The 16,644-nt window shown below is 42.3% G+C and overlaps 1 long non-coding RNA gene across 1 annotated transcript in view; it reads right to left on the reverse strand.

Annotated features, from left to right (window-relative positions):
• Positions 1-1,966: 1,966 nt before the first annotated feature.
• Positions 1,967-16,644, reverse strand: part of LOC148006922 (uncharacterized) — an 87,276-nt gene continuing 72,598 nt past the window's right edge. Inside the window, exons 4-7 of the long non-coding RNA XR_015645049.1 lie at positions 9,106-9,239; positions 8,725-8,811; positions 6,738-6,803; positions 1,967-2,578 (exon numbers count right to left, since the gene is read on the reverse strand). This is a non-coding gene — a long non-coding RNA (uncharacterized LOC148006922). The remainder of the gene's footprint in view (positions 2,579-6,737; positions 6,804-8,724; positions 8,812-9,105; positions 9,240-16,644) is intronic.

Here is a 16,644-nt window from a genome sequence, read left to right on the forward strand (position 1 = left end):
TCATAAACAACAGAACCCAATGCAAAATCTGCTGCTCACTCAGAGGACCTATAGTGTGCTTAACCATCATCTGTAAGAGGGTATCTAGTGGCGTCTGCTGGCCACTGAGGGAACTGCATGCAAAGGGACCACAGACAAAAGTCAGCCAAAGAACAATTCATCAAAATAAATAAGAGTGGATACACTTTTCTTTCAAAAAGTCATACAAATGTATGGTCAAGGCAAACAACACCCAAGAAAACACAATAATGCAATATTTCATAACAACCCCAGAGTGCAAAGAAACAGCATAAAAACAATCTCTAAAACCTATAATAATTCTATATGTATTTCTTGAAATAGCAGTTGGAGTAAGCAACCAGGCTGTAGTGTTCTTATAAGTTCCATAGTCTCATCAACCCTTTGTAAAAATCTCCACCTGTTTGATTTTTCCTTAATCACAAATATGTGTGAGTTAGAATCCTGTGTCTCTCTGTGATCGAACTGTAAACAGTAGTCAATGTAACACTGGCAATCATTAACCACAATCTTTAAGTTTCCCTTGTAACACAAGAGCACAGCCATAACTTTGGAAAGCAGAACTCACCCTCCAACAAACAATCTATTCTCTAAAATCCAGTCTCTCCAAAACTCCAAGTCCATTCCTCGAGCTATAAAGTATGACTGCCAAGTCTTGCATATGAACGAGCAATGGTGCAGGCTCTAATACCTCACCAAAGAGACATTGTCCTAAATTCTTTTATAAGTCTGGTTTCCATGATAAGAGTTATATTAAAATATGATCCCAATCTAGACCTGTTTCCCTATGTTGGCTCATGCCACGTGTTGTCTAGAATGACTCCAGTTTTAAGCCAACTTTCTGTTACCAATGTTACAAATTTTTAACCATACCCAGTAACTTAAAAGCCAGTCACCTATAGCCAAGACATGTAGAGCGCATTATACATTTAAAACCAAACAGAAAAAATGAAGTGACAACACATATCTTTAGTATTTAGATCAAACACCATTTTTACTTTCTCTAGCTGTCATTTTAAAAGAAGCACCTTGTTACCTGTTGAATCCAATAATCACAGTCAAAGATTTCTCTGAGACAGCTAACAGCTCCATTACCATAGAAGGTTTGAAGCTGCTGGCACCTTTAAGATCAGCTAGTGTAAACATTTAGCCAGCCCCCTGGGGAGCTTCCCCAGTGGACAGACCTAGGCTCCTAGCTACATTCCTCCATTGATGCCAGATCCAGTCAGAGACAAGCATGACTGTGACACCAGAGATAACCAGTTATATATGATGCAGGTCTCCAAAGGTCAATTTAAACTGCTTTTTATTTATTTGTTCCTTTCTTGAAAGGACTTAAAACTAAATCAAGGGAGGAATCAACCAGCATTTAAAGATTTAACCATGTTTTTCTTTTAAACATGAAACACAAAACATTCAAGCAACTAGAAGCAAAACCCAGCCATAAACTGACATACATGGACAGCTTGGAGCACCAAGGACAGACAATAGATATAGAGGGAAGGAGCTAGATGGTGTCCCACCAAAAGGTCCCAGATATCGTACTTAAAGGAAATAAGAGCCAGAAATAAGTGGGTGTGGTTGTGGCCCTGCTGGAGTGGGTGTGTCCCTGGCTGGAGTGGGTGTGACCCTGGCTGGAGTGGGTTTGGCCCTGCTGGAGAGGGTTTGGCCCTGCTGGGGTGGGCATAGCCCTGTGGGTGTGGGTTGTCTCTCAGTGCTCTGCTAGCAGCCTTCAGATGAGGATGGAGAACTCTCACCTCCTCCTGCACCATCCTGCCTGGACACTGCCCTGCTCCTGCCATGATGATGACGGAATGAACTTCTGACCCTGTAAACCAGCCCCAGTCACATGTTGTCCCTGTGAGAGCTGCCTCGGTCATGCTGTCTGTCCGCAGCAGTAAAACCCTAAGTAAGTCAGAAGTTGATACCAAGGCCTGGGTATTACTGATAGGCCTCACCATACTTTTATTTGGAAGAACGTGAATTTTGGGACTTTGGATTTGGAAAGCCACGAAATGGTTTGAGTGGGGCCCAATGAGCTATCCTGGCAGGAAGACTTTGTGGCTGTGAGTGATTTTAACTGCATAGACCTGGCACAGGAGGCTTCAGGGAGAATAATTTCAGTGTGTGGCCTGGAGATTGTTTTTGTGGTGTTTTGGTGAAGAATGTGGCTGCTTTTTGCCCCTGTCTGAAGAGTCTGCCTGAGGCTAAGGTGAAGACTCAGATTCATTGCACCGGCAAAGGAAGTCTCAGAAAAGCCCAGCAGAGACTCTGTTCCCTGGTTAAGTCTCAGGAGGAGAATTTTGGGCAAGTGCAGTGAGATTAGTAAAGAAACAATATATAATATATTGTTCGGGTATTAAAGGGGCACCCACAAGTTAAACGGAGCCATGTCTGGACCCAGCACAGAGGCTCTAGCAGATGCTGAGCGGATGCCAATGCCCACAAGTACTCAAGACAGTTAAAAACTATGCCTGTGTGAAATCTTCTATATGCCCATATACTGACGTTCACAGCAGCACAGTTCTTTCATGAAGCCTTCGGTCTGGCAGTCCATCCACTGAAAAATAGCAAAGTAAAATGTTTGGTAATATATGGAAAAGGGCTCGGTGATATGAATTATTATAGAACGATGAGGAGAAACTTGGTCAAGGGCATGAACATGAGATCACGATGTATACCGACTTTCTAAAAACACATATATTCAAAGACATGAAACTGTGACCAAGACAAATCCCCTGTTCTGATTGAATTTGTAAAGATTACAAAACTATGATGCTTGCCCAATTGAGGTTACAGGGACCTTGTCGCTATAGCAACCACCTTTACTTGGATGGACCCCATAGAAAAAGAGGAATTACTTCAGTGAGGAAGTTGTGCTCAGTGGTTTGAATAAATCTTGTCCCCACGGAAACTTGCAGTAAAAACCGTGATGTTTCTGTTCGGTGCCACAAGAGCAGGCTGTGTTGCCTTATGGGTCTGTGCCCATTTGCCCTTTTGTTTTTCTGCCATGTTAGGGTGCAACGTGAGTCCTTCAACAGATATAGCCACCCATCTTGGTCACCCTGCTCCCAGAACTTGGAGGTAAATAAACATCTTTCCTTTATTAATATTACTATTAATTATTAACTATCTATTATTCTTATAGGGAAAGACAATGGGTTAAGAAATTATGAGTAAGCTCTGCTGTTAACAGAAGTGTCAGACTTTCAGCAGCTCAGAAACAAAGACGACAATGCACACACACACACACACACACACACACACACACACACACTTCAGCCTCGAGTCCTGTGGAGCCACTTCCTGGGAGAGGCAGGGACATGAGGCGGGAGTCTGCCCCTCTCTGATGGTCACCTAGGTTGTGGCTCCCATCTAGTACCTGACACATCTGGTTGTCAAGGACACAGAGAATCATGGGATGGTGGAGTGATTATGTCGACAACTGCTGGGGACATTGTGAGGGTCCCAGGCTTCCACCAAGAAACAGCAAGGGCTTTTAAATATTTTTAAAAAGTGCTCTAATTGTCTCAAAAAATAGCAAGAGAGGTATGGTGTTTTTAATTCGATAAATGAAGCTAAGCCAGGTGGCGCCACCCTTTAACCTAGAGAGCTAGGTCAGAAAGCTTGTGACATCCAGGCAAGCTGGAGCTGTAAAACCAAACCCTGCTGAGAAAAAAAGTAATAAGAACAGAAAAAAAGTAATAAAAAGGGGGAAAATATTGCTGTAAAAAACTTTTAATTACTTAAAAAAAGTAATAGAGGAAAATATTGCTGCATAAAAAACCTTATAATTGCTAAATAAGATCAAACAGAAAAATTACTCCAAAATGTACCATCTGGGCTAATGACCAGGGAATATAGTATTCCTGCAGTTGCAAAATCTCTCACAGCCATGTTCATCCATTTCCTACCACAAAACTGAGAGTACTCTGTAGGTAATGCGTTGTTATCTACATTAAAACACCCAATGTTATACATGAAGAGCAGCTCAACAACTTCCCTATGTTCATGCTGCACTCCCTGATCTGTTGGAGTGACTGTGGGTGTCCGATGTGTCTCCTCACCATGGAACAGTATTTCCCCACGTTAAAGCCAGAAATATTGTGGAAACAACTCCAAAGAAACCTCTTTGGACCTTCTCTCATCTATACTACGAAAAAAACAAGGCCATTTGCAAAAAATGGCAACAGCGTGAGTCCTGAAAGGTCAAAGGAGGAGAAAGAACGGAGGGTTTGCAAGCCACTCACTTCAAGAAATGCTGGAGGACTCAGGTACACACTCGCAGTGTGTCAACAATGTTGTCTTGAGGAAAAAAATACACAATGGATAACATATTATTTGACAAATCCATGCCAGAACGACTGAAGCTACATCGTAAAGACTCAAGTCGCCGAAGTTCGCTAATTGAGTTTATAATGTATGGAAATTATGTGATGCTTCCCCTTCGCTCCCCATCATGAGCTTGGTTTTTGGTGGAAGGGACGGTGTCTGTGAATGTCACCCGTGTTCCCGTGTCGCCCTTTGATCTTCTTTTCCGACACTTACAGTGATGGGTGACAGAGGGAGTAACCGTAGCCAACAATTAATTATTCTTTACAAGATGAGCTCCAACGGGAGCCCAATTAAACAATTTCCGGACACCTCTTCCTTGCTAAAACAAGTACATTTAATGAAGAGAAGCCCCCTGCCTGTCACTCAGGCTTTCATTCCTGTGCACGCTTACAGAGGTAACCCCTGCCTTTCTCTCCCCATCTGGAAATACCAATTGTCACCCTTTAAATGCTCCGTGTCCTCCTGACCCCTGGAAGTTTAACTTAGAGGCTTTTACAACTTTTTCCTCGAGATGACACCATCTGGAAAGGTGTTTCTGGGGACAAACATGACTGCAGGCCATTTTAAGCAACAGAACACCATTCCCATATGCAAGGCACAGCGCTTGCAAGAATGAAGCAAATGCTCAACTTCAGCCTGGACTTGGAAAGAGGGGTCTTGATGGACTCAAAGCTTGAATTCTCTGGACCCTCTACAATTTGTCCATCATAACATTGAATAATAAACAAAGCGTTTCAAACGTCACAACATTCCAACATCTTGTCAAAAGTGATTATTTGAAAGGTCACAACTGTGGCATGTGACACCTATGGGTTCCAACAGGAACGTACTTCACCACACAAGCCTCAGACATCTCACCCCATCCAAGCTTAAGATCCCATCTGACAGATGTGTCAAGAAAGGTTTCAGTCACAAACAGCTGTGGAAACTGCAAACATGAGGCTAGGGAAGGACATGACTGTTCTGGGGGCAGCATGCAGAAGAGATTTTATGATGTCTCCCTGGTTGTGTTAAGTGCTATTGAAATCTACACATGTGACAAAATTTCACACACACACACACACACACACACACACACACACACACAGGCACACATGCACATAGATACACACAGAGGCACACACTCACACAGACACACAGACATACACACACACACATAGGCACACACACAGACATAGACACACATACACATAGGCACACACACAGAGACATAGACATACAGAGACACACACAGACACACACACACACACACACAAAATGAGATCTAACATAATTTCCAAAATGTCAATAGGTGACTTTATTTCACAGATAACAACTTCAATAGGTGACTTTATTTCACAGATAACAACTTCCAATTTAGAACAACCATCTCTATAGTTCTACAATGGAGGCTCCTTGGCCGAGGCTGGATGAAGATTCTGTAGGAGTTTTCCTGAACCGTTTTAAAACTCTGACCGGTGCTACATTATTTTTTTAATATTAAGGGCTTTTATTTTTCAGTTGGTTGTTTTTGTTTTGTGTTTTGTTTTGTGTGTCAGACTGGATTGAAAATTCTAGACAGTCTGATCCTGTGGTTTAATTTTCCTACACATTTAAACACAGTTAAACCTCAGGGATGGCTACCTTGAAATTCTGTTGCAAAGTAGCAAAGCTCCCATGATCTTTAAGGTAAGAATGGATTCTATCAGCTGATAAACAGGACTCGGGGCTGAGACCCAGCAAGGAACGATGTGGGACTTTTTGTCTTTCTTTTTTTTTTTTTAATTTTTCATTGGATAATTTTTTTATAAATTGCTTTTTGTATTAATTTTTCTTTTTTAATTGTTTATTAGATATATTTGTTTACTTATATTTCAGATGTTATTCCCCTTCCTGCCTTCCTGTCCATCAGGCCCCAGTCCCTCCCCTTCCCCTCCCCCAACTTTTTGTCTTTTTAATTGAAAATAGTTTCTTTGCTCATAGGATACACCCCAAGGAACGTTTCCACTTCCTGGGATCCAATAGGAGGGAAGTGTGAATCTTCCTGGGAAGGGGAAATGAAATCCAAAGGAATTTTGTGAACATCTGATTTGCTAGGGGCTTCTTTAAAATGTGTGCCATGTTAAGTTTAAACCCTTGCACTGCATGGAAAACTGGCTTACGAGGTGCACCTAGGTAGTGGGGACACCAGCTCAGGCTTAAAGAGCAACAGAGCAAATGGGTAGCATCCCAGGATGGCTCACAAATGAGCCCCCACCCGCAAGAGTGAGAGCCCACTGCACATGACAAGTGCACATGTCGAAGCCTGATTTGCCAGAGGCTGAGAGTGACATGTTTACCTGGCAGCTGGATGGTTAGCATTTTAAGGAGAATCTATGTGTTGCCAGACAAAGCAACATTCCTACCTTTATTCTTGTCAGGTTTGTATTCCCCGTCTCCCAAGATATCTTCGAGATCCTTGTCTGACCAACCTACAGAAAAACCACACATTTCAGTGGCCAAAAGAAAAAAATCTCAGCAGCAAACATTTGGATTAGTTAAAGTTGTCCATGACATGTGAGTGTTCTTCATGGAACTGAGAGTGTGGTTCAGTGGCACAGCAGATGTTAGGTCTCAGAACCACACCTTGTGCTCATACTAAGGATCGATGGGGAGGGGGAGAAGGAGGAGGAAGGGAAGGAGGTTGAGGTGAATGAACAAGGAAGAAAGGGGGTAGGCAAAATTTCAACCAGCCCCTCAGACAGCTCACTGCCGATGTATATGTTCTGTAGAACGTCCAATCATCTTGAGCGTTTGTGCGACCACAGAGAGAAGAAATACAATCCTATAATTAAGTTCAGATGAGACACCATCCCCCTGCGTGGATGGCAGCTCTCTGAGGTCTGACTCTATAGAAGACTCTGCTTCTTAACTGAACCAAGGAGATTAATGCCTTTCTGCAAAAATAAGTCTCAACTTTCTCACAATCTGCGACACAATCACAGATGACTAATACGAGAAGCAGAATCATTATTAATCATAGTTCAGTAATTAAGTACACATCTTCCTGAATGTCCTATTCTCTGTGTGCAAAGTGTGCTTAAAGCCGTCCCGCTGTATTCCAGTGGACAGGGGGGTGATTTGCTAAGCCCCTGGCGTCACTGTTCCTTCTCTTACTTGGCTTTGTCTGCTTTGTGTCATGAGACCCCTTTTGCCAGGCAGAATGAATGTCGTACCAACTGGATGACTTGGGAAGCATTTCTTACAACTGAATGAAATGAATCCATCAGTCCAGGACAGCCACTGATGGTGCTTGTCAACAAGATTTCGGGCAAAGCCTTTATAAGCTACCATGGTTCTTTTCCAGTGGTATGGGTGGTGTTAGCAGCAAGTTAGATTTTTTTATTATAGCATGCAGCATTACACTGACGTTTTATAAACCATAAGAGAACGAGGTTTTCTAAAAGACTAACCTGCAATGCTAGAAAACTACAAATGGGCACAAGTCCATTGAATGGGTGTTGTAGTTCAAACGTGAAATTTCCCTATAGGCTCATGTGCTGGGACTTTTGAGGCCTGCTTTTGGAAATACATCACTGAAAGTTGACATCTGGGTTTTACTAGCCCACTTCCTGTCTCTGTTTCTGCACTTCCTGTGTGTGGATACAAAGCGAGCAGCAGAGTCATATCGGGGCCTCATCACTTATAAAATGATAAGCTGAAAGAATCCTTCCTCTTCTCTTCGCTTGCTAGGTCCTTGTTCAGGGCAACCAGAAAAGTAATGAAAGGAGAACTAAGTGAGGAAAGGTTACTAAACACTATTTAAAAGGTATTATTCATTTATATATCTATTTTAAACCCTTTTAAATTTAATTGTATTTAAGTGTGTGTGTGTGTGTGTGTGTGTGTGTGTGTGTGTGTGTGTGTGTGTGTGTAGGTCAGAGGACAGATGTCAAGTTGCATATCTCAATATGCGAATCCAGGTATCTCCTAGAAAGATTGACATTCTAGAAATTTCTAAGAAGTAAAAAATAATGCCACTCTCTGACAAGTTGGTTTTCTCTCGACACACAGACTCATACAATGTGCTATTTATGTTAATATGTATTGGTTTAGTATTATCATTTTATACGAACAATACTGATTTTTTAAAAAAATTAAATATATAGATGATAAACAGAGATGTATATGACACACACAGACAATAGTTATTGAGATTCCCGATAATTCGGAGAATCCCAAGACCAAAATATATCAGTACTACCATTGTGGGGTTCTCCTACAGTTCGACATGGCCCAGATCTGGCCCAGATCTACAGTACTCTGGACCTCTCAGAACGCCATTGCAGGTATAAGACAAACCATACCAGGAGCTATAGCACTGGCCTGCGATGTCGATCATCGAGAACTTACCTCCTCCTTCTCCTGTACTTGGCTTTTTGGGGCCATCTAGATCACTCCAGTCATCCAAGTTGTCTTCCAAGTCAAACCCATGAAGTTCTGGGGACCACAGAACAAAAGAGATAATCACTGCTGTACTGGGTAGTTTTTATGTCGGCATGAGCTAGAGCCATCTGCAAGGAGGGAACCGTGTTTAAGAAAAGGCCTCCATAAGCTCAGGCTGTTAGGCATTTTCTCAGTGATCGATCAGTGGGGAAGGACACGGTACACCGTGGAAGGTACCATCCCTACGCTGGTGGTCATAAGCCAAATAAAATAAACCCTTTCTTTTCCATGTTGGTTTTGATCGTGGTGTTTAATTATCACTGTAGAAACACAAACGAGGATACTCACTGAAACAGGTAGCTGATGTGGAAAATCCTTCCTTCCTTTTTTCCTCTGAGAGCTTGTCTTACCCATAGGATTTGATGGTGCTCTAGTTGTTCCTGGCCTTCTCTCTGTAGTAGTGGTGATGTGGTCCCATCTCTCTGAAAGTAGGAGGGAAAACAGCAATAAAAAATAAATAATAATAAAATGTATACCTACATCATAGTTTAAGGAAGTCACACTGTGAATAGACAATCGTTAGTACTTATTAAAGCTCCTATATAAACTCATGACTACCCAGAGAAAGATGGCAAAGAGATAGAACAGGTTTAAGTGAGGGAGATTCTAACCATTCTTCATAGGTTGGGGACCGAGAGACCCACATCTCACTACTTGACCAGAGCTAGAACATGAGCCCAGATCTGCTGCACACATGGAGTAGGGAATTCTAGACGATCCCCGAGACCTTTGAGCTATGGTTTACTCTACTGTTAGTGCAAGAACTGAACAGCAGATTATGATGCCCAGAGATGAATGAGCTGGTGTTGTCTGTAGTGTCCAGAGAATTGTTTTATAAGCTAGCATTTATGTGATGTACAGAGAACTCCTTTACAAACTGAAAGTGGTTAAAGAAGAAAATTTGATGATCATGCTATACCGTACATTAAAATCAACTAAAAGTGGATCAAAGATCTAAAAAGCTAGTTTCTAAACACTCAGCAGAAAACATTTTGGAAAAAATATATCCGGTTTCTGTCAGCCTACACTTCTTTGCTTCATCCTCCTTATCTTGTTGGGGGCCACATATGGGGTAGGCTCTGAATGGCTGTTCCTTCAGACTCTGCTCTAAACTTTGCCTCCCTATCCCCTGCTAAGGGTACTTTTGTTCCCCTTTTAAAGAAGGAGTGGAGCATCCGCATTTTGGTCATCCTTCTTGAGTTTCATGTGATCTATGGCGATGCACTCTTTTAATCACAGTACTCCAGAACAGAGGCAAAAGGATCTCTAAACTTGAAAACAGCCTGGTCCACAGAATGAGTTCCTGGACAGCCAAGAAAAACCCTCCATTAAAGAAACAACAACAAAAAAAGGGGGTGGGAAGAAATGAAAAGAAAAAACAACAAGGATTTCCAAACAACTCACTTGCACCATCACAGAACAACAAATAAATGGGTGTTGTAGTCAAACGTGATATGACCCTACAGGTCAATTGTTGGGAATACGTCACTGGAAGGTGACATGTAAGGTTTACTATCCACTTCAGTGGGGTCACATGGGGCCCAGGTTAAGAGTAAAGGAGATCTACTGTGGCATTTTGTGAGTGATGGATTGGACGCTGCCTTGTCATCACTATTACATGTCGATGCTATTGAACTCATTTCAGCAGAGTCTCAGAAAGCAAAGTATTTAAAGCAGAGGTGAGGGAAATTACTATAAACGTAGAGTAAACCTAAAGGTATAAAACCAAGAAGATCCAAATAAAGACACACACCAGATTGGCAACATCAGCTCCCACACTCTCTATGTTCAATGAAAGCCTATAGAAGTCCCACTGATTGTTTCTTTCCAGAAAGAGTCAAATTTGATCTAAACTTTTTGGGGAAGGCAGAACCTGAGATTGTCTTTTTTAAACCTTAAAAAGAATAAAGTGGGATGAATCACTCTACCTAATATTTCATAGTCAACATTTATCAAAGATGTGGCAGGTAGATAGATACAGGCAAGAGAACAGAATGAAGAGCTCAAAAGACCTCAGATCTGCTCAAGTGATTTTTTTTATACATATGCAAAGCAACTCAAGGGAGCAAGAAATCTTTTCAGCAAAGGGTGCTGGAATAATTAAACTTCCAAAACAAAAAGCAATGGGTTTCATTTTATATAAAACTAACTGCAAATGGATAGGTTCCATTTGCTTAAATATTAAACCATTAAATTTTCAGAAGGAAGTGTTTCAGAATTGAATGCTTAGTAAAGAGTTCAGATATTCGACAACATAAGGCCCATAAGAGGAAAAGTTGTTACGAAGCTGGAAAGAGCAGGCCACCTGGTACATGGCCACGATCCAGGAAGCTGAGGTGGGAGGACCTGGCATTTGAGATCTAGCTAGGACTGCTTGCCAAGATTGTAAGATTCAGTCTCAAAAGAGGGAGGAAGAGGAAGAAGTGGCACAGGAATAGGATGTGTAGAAAGGAGGGAAGACAAAGGATTCTAGACAAGAAAACCATCAGGAAGTTTTAATGGAGCTAAGGTTCTTGTGGGCTGGTGGGGTAGCTCAGAAGCAAGCATGCATTTACTTAGAGGTCCTAGGTTTTTCCTCAGAACAAACAGGGAAAAGCAAGGGGGAGGAGAGGAAAGAAAGGAAATCTGGAGTTGGCTTTTTGACAAAAGAAAACAAGATTCAACTTGTTCTCATGACTCAAAATTAAAATGGGTGAGGAGGCATTGCAACTAATACTAAATAGGTACAAGGGAAACTACAATGGAAAATGTATTTCAAAAAATCAGACATGCTAGAGGAAATGGATAGAGTTCTAGAAGCACACAAACTATTAAGTTGATTATGAAAATCAAAATATAACTGGATGAATGATAATTAGAATAATTAACAACATCCCAACAAAGAAATATCCAGGTAAGAGAAGGCTATAAAAATGAATTCAAAGAAAAGTTAAAGCTAATCCTTCTCAAATCCTTGCAGATCTGAAGAGGAGGAAATAATTCCAAATTCACTTCATGAGAACAGCATGACCCTCACGCAAAGCCAGACAAGAATGCCAAAAACAAGCAAAACTATATGAATAGAGGCAAAAATCAAGGAAACATTACATTCGCAAAGAGAATGAACAGCACATTTAAAAGATTGCACCCTATAATCAAAACTGGATTCATGCCCAGGACACAGGATTGCTCAACATAAATTAAATCATTAAACATTAAAAGTATGAAGCATAAAAATCATGTGATCATGTCAGTAGGTATAGAAAGAGAAATTGACAAAATTTAACATCTTTTTGATGACAGTCCTCCACATATCAGCCATAGAAGCTAGAGTGGTTAGCAGGAGTTGTCAACTCAATGAGATCTAGAACCTCCTGAGAGACAGGCCTCCAGCAATATGGTAGGAGATCATCTTGACTCGGTAAACTGTGTTGAAAAGAAGCACATACGGCAGATGACATGGTTCTTCCATCTGAGATCCTAGCCTGCACACAGGTGATGGAGTGAGCTGAGTGTACGCCATCATCGCTCAAACTGGGCAAAAATAACTCTCCCTTAAGCGGCTTCCACCCTGGCGTTTTCTTACAGGAACTAGAAAAGTAACTAAGATGAAAGCCATGTCACCCAATGGAATGAGGACCACACAGGATGAGGGACCAGGGCACATAGTCAAGGGGGAAACACTGAAAGATTTCCTTCTAACCTGAGGAACAAGACAACCGTGTCCAATCTACCAATTCTAATCAATGCAGTACCAGCAGTCCTAGCAAGAATGAGGAAAGGATATTGAAAACGGTCTGTAGGTGGCAGGACTGTATGCACAGAAGATCCACGAGAACCAAGTGTGGTGGTGCCCACTTATGATCCCAGAATCTGACAGGCAGACTCAGGAGGCGGAGGACTTGGAGGGCAGTCTGAATTATATAACAAGTTTCAAATCAGCCTGGGCTACAGATACGGAAAAATAGACAAACTGAAAAAGGAAACACTGGCACATTCATGGTTTTGAAGATGAACAAAGTAGTCATAAGCCAAAGAATGTAGATGGCAAAAGGAGAGAAATCACTCCCCCGCAAAGCCTCCAAGAGGAATGCTGCCACACAGGCACTAGTGCTTTGCGCCACTGAACTATCCCTGCAGGCTCCCTGATCATGTCTGCTGCCAGTAACGAAACTTGGAATTTAAGACAGAGTTTTCTGAAAACTTGCTGGTGGCTGTGATATGAGAAGTTTTCAATATCTAGACGGATTTTTAAATCATTGTTTTACTCATCATTTATTTGTTTATTTGTTTTTGGACGAGAGCTCTTGCCGTTGTAACCCTGAGTACCCTGGAACTTGCAACACAGAACAGGATTATCCTCAAACTTTTGGTATTCTCCCCAAAAGTTTGCCTCTACAGTGCTGGGATTACGGGTGGTGCCACCCCGTATGACTTACTGAACGCTTTGTTCAATAGATAGTTGTGATTCTGTAATATAGTACATTGTGCATTGATTGGGGTATCAGTGTTTCCAAGTGACCAGTGCACAGCACTAGGACACTGTGAATGATCCATTCAAAGAATAGGAGAGTCCAATGGAAGAGCTGGAGGAAGGACTGAAGGACCAGAAAAGGACATGGAGTCCAAAGAACCATGGACACCTTGGAGCTCTCAGGGTCTGAACCGCCAACCAGGGAGCATGCACATCTGGCCCTAGGTCCCCACACATATGTAGCAGATATGCAGCTCGTTCATGTGGGTCCCCAAACAAGTGAAGCAGGGGCTGTCCCTAAAGCTGTTGCCTGCCTGTGAATCCTGTTTCCCTGGCTGGGCTACCTTATTAGCCTCAGTGGAAGAGGATGAATCCAGCCCCAAAGAGGCTAGATGTGCCAGCTAGGTGTGGGGGGTGGGGAGTGGGGGCGGATACCCTGGGGCTCCACCCTCTCTGAGGAGAAGGGGAGAGATAGAGGGAGAGACTGTGTAAGGGAGCAGGGAAACTGGCAGCAATTTGGACAAAAAGGGAGTAAATAAATAAACAAGAAAATACTAAAGAAAAAAAGCACATTGAGTTCTTTCCCCTTTCCTCCTACACATCTGCATGAGTCTGGATTTTCTCTGCATGTTGTACTGAACCTAAGGAACTTATAACTGCTCAGTCCAGATGCAGATATTAAAAATCCAGGTGGAGTGGTAACACACATCTGTAGTCCCAGCACAGGGGTGGGGAGGTAGAGGAAGGTAGACAGATCTCTGTGAATTTGAGGCCAGTCTGCTCTGTCTAGTAAAGTGTGGTCTACATAGTGATTCCTAGGTCTGTCTCACAGTAACATACACACACACACACACACACACACACACACACACACACATATACACACACAAACACACAGAGATACACACACAGACATGCACACACACATACAAAAACAGACACACAAACATACACACACACATGCACACACAGAGACATGCACACACACACAGACACACACACAGAGGCCCACACAGACACAGACATGCACACGCGCGCACACACACACACACACACACACACACACACACACACAAGAATCCAGATGCATTCTATTGAAGCCAGACATTACAGAAAACTATAAAATAATGTCATTCATTACTCTAAATTATCTTTTTACCTTATAAGCACAGTTATTTCTCATAAAAACCCACCACATAAGTCAATGCATATGGCTTTTTATTTTCCTCAGATTAATATCAATTTTTAGTTCTAAGTTCTCAGATGAGAAGTATTTATAGATGTGACCCACAAACACAAACTGTCCCGAGATCTTCAAAAACTTAAGAGAATTTCAAGAAAACATCTGAATATCTTCGTTGAAGACTTCTCCTTTGGCCTCAGGTTGCCCCACTCTGACTCAGCAAACCCAATCCTATATGCTTCAAGGGGAAGTTAAAATTTATTGGGAAGGGTGCTCTCTATTCAGAAAATAAGGTTCAAACGCATCTGTCTTCAAACTACACAACAGAGCTGTGGGGGAACTCAAGTCCATCCACTACCAGAAGCCGCGGATTTCCTACCTTGAGCTGGTGTAGTGCCATATTGGATTTGGGCCTGGCTGCTTTGTAACTGCATGGCCACAGTTAAGAAGTCATGGGATTGTTGGACAGAGGCCTCTCCCATGTATTTACGGCACAGGAAGAAAAGACCAAGTAGTAAACAACCGATATCTCCACTGCATGACCTCTGCTGAGCCCAGCTGATGCATGTGGAACTGACACACCTGGACCACACCTGGGTGGTGGTCAATTTACTTCTGCCTTTTACTTCCTCAGCCTTTATCCTTGAGATTTAGGCTGGTCTTCTGGGATTTCTCCCTAATTAATTCAGGTCTCGTAGTTGGTCTTTTGTTACCGAAGTCACGAGCCAGGTAGTCACGAGCCAGGGTTTCCCACTGTGCTTCCCAGTTATTTTCTACCTGGAGACTTGGGTATATAAGTGGTGAATAAAGCTACAGGAGACTCTCACTATTCCTCTCACTCTCACTATTCCTCTCACTCTCACTATTCCTCTCACTCTCACTCTTCCTTCCCAGCTTCCTCTCTCTCTCTCTCTCTCTCTCTCTCTCTCTCTCTCTCTCTCTCTTCCTCTCTTCCTCTCCTGGCTTGACACGATAACCTGTGTGTGTGTATGTGTGTTTCTTTCATCCCGTAGGCTTTCGCCCGATTCTCGGTACCAGGTCGGTGCTGGCGCCGACAAATGGAGGTCCCACCGAGATCGGAGAAGAAAGGGGGTACCACCTACGGGACGTCCCTGGAGCCCGGCCGGCATAGGAGGAGAAGGGACGGATTGGACGTAAGATGGGTCAGGAAAGGCCTGGATGATTTGGGCTAGCCTGAGTAAAACTTGTCATAAAAAAGGGACAAGGTAACGGTAAAGTGTTTTTGCATATGTGTTCTGTTAGAGTTATATTTTAGTCTTTGGACCCTGACTAGAGATAGTTTATACCCTAGACATGAGAGAGAACGGGTTGGGGAAAAACAGTCCTCCCGGACTCTCCGCGGTTGCTTTGGAGAAAGAAAAACCTTTTCAGAGCTCTCCTAGGAACAGAGGGAAAGCAGGAGACGTCCTGCCTCTCTGCTGGCTCCTATTGGAGAAATGCTTATTTCTGGTTCTGGGTTCCATAGGTAGGATATGTGGGTCCCTTCGGTGGGACACCATCTAGTTTTTTCCCTTTATGTCTATTGTCTGTCCTTGGTGCACCAAGCTGTCCATGTCTGTCAGTTTATGTCTGTGGTTTTTGTTTCTCGTTGTTTAAATGTTTTGTGTTTCATGTTTAAAAGAAAAGGTTAAAATTTTAAATGCCGGTTGATTCACCCATTGATGTAGTTTTAACTCCTTTCAAAAAAGGTACAAATAAATAAAAAGTTTCAATTGGCTTTTGGAGCCTACATCTGTAGCTAGAAGCCTAAATCTGCTGGGCAAGCTCCCCAGGGGGCTGGCTAAATGTTTACACTAGCCAATTTTAAAGGAGCCAGCAGCTCCTCAGCTTCTATGTTAAGGGAGCGGATGGCTGTTTCTCTTAGAAAAATCCCTGACTTATTATTTGACTCAACAGGTGACAAGGTGCTTCTCTTAAAATCATAGCTAGAAAAGTAAAAACGGTGCTTGGTCTAAAGATAGGTGTAGCCACTTCAATTTTGTTTCTGATTGGTTTTAAATGTATAAATATGCTCTATATGCCTTGGTTATGGACTATTGGCTTTTAGGTTATTGGATATGGTTAAAAAAGTATAATATTGGTAACAGAAAGTTGGCTTAAAACTGTTATTTGGATGAAGTCATTCTAGACAACATGTGGCATGAGCCAACCTAGGGAAACAGGTCTAAAT

The sequence above is a fragment of the Rattus norvegicus genome, chromosome 1 (genome assembly GCF_021556685.1).
Source record: "Rattus norvegicus strain SHRSP/BbbUtx chromosome 1, alternate assembly SHRSP_T2T, whole genome shotgun sequence".
Classification (NCBI taxonomy): domain Eukaryota; kingdom Metazoa; phylum Chordata; class Mammalia; order Rodentia; family Muridae; genus Rattus; species Rattus norvegicus.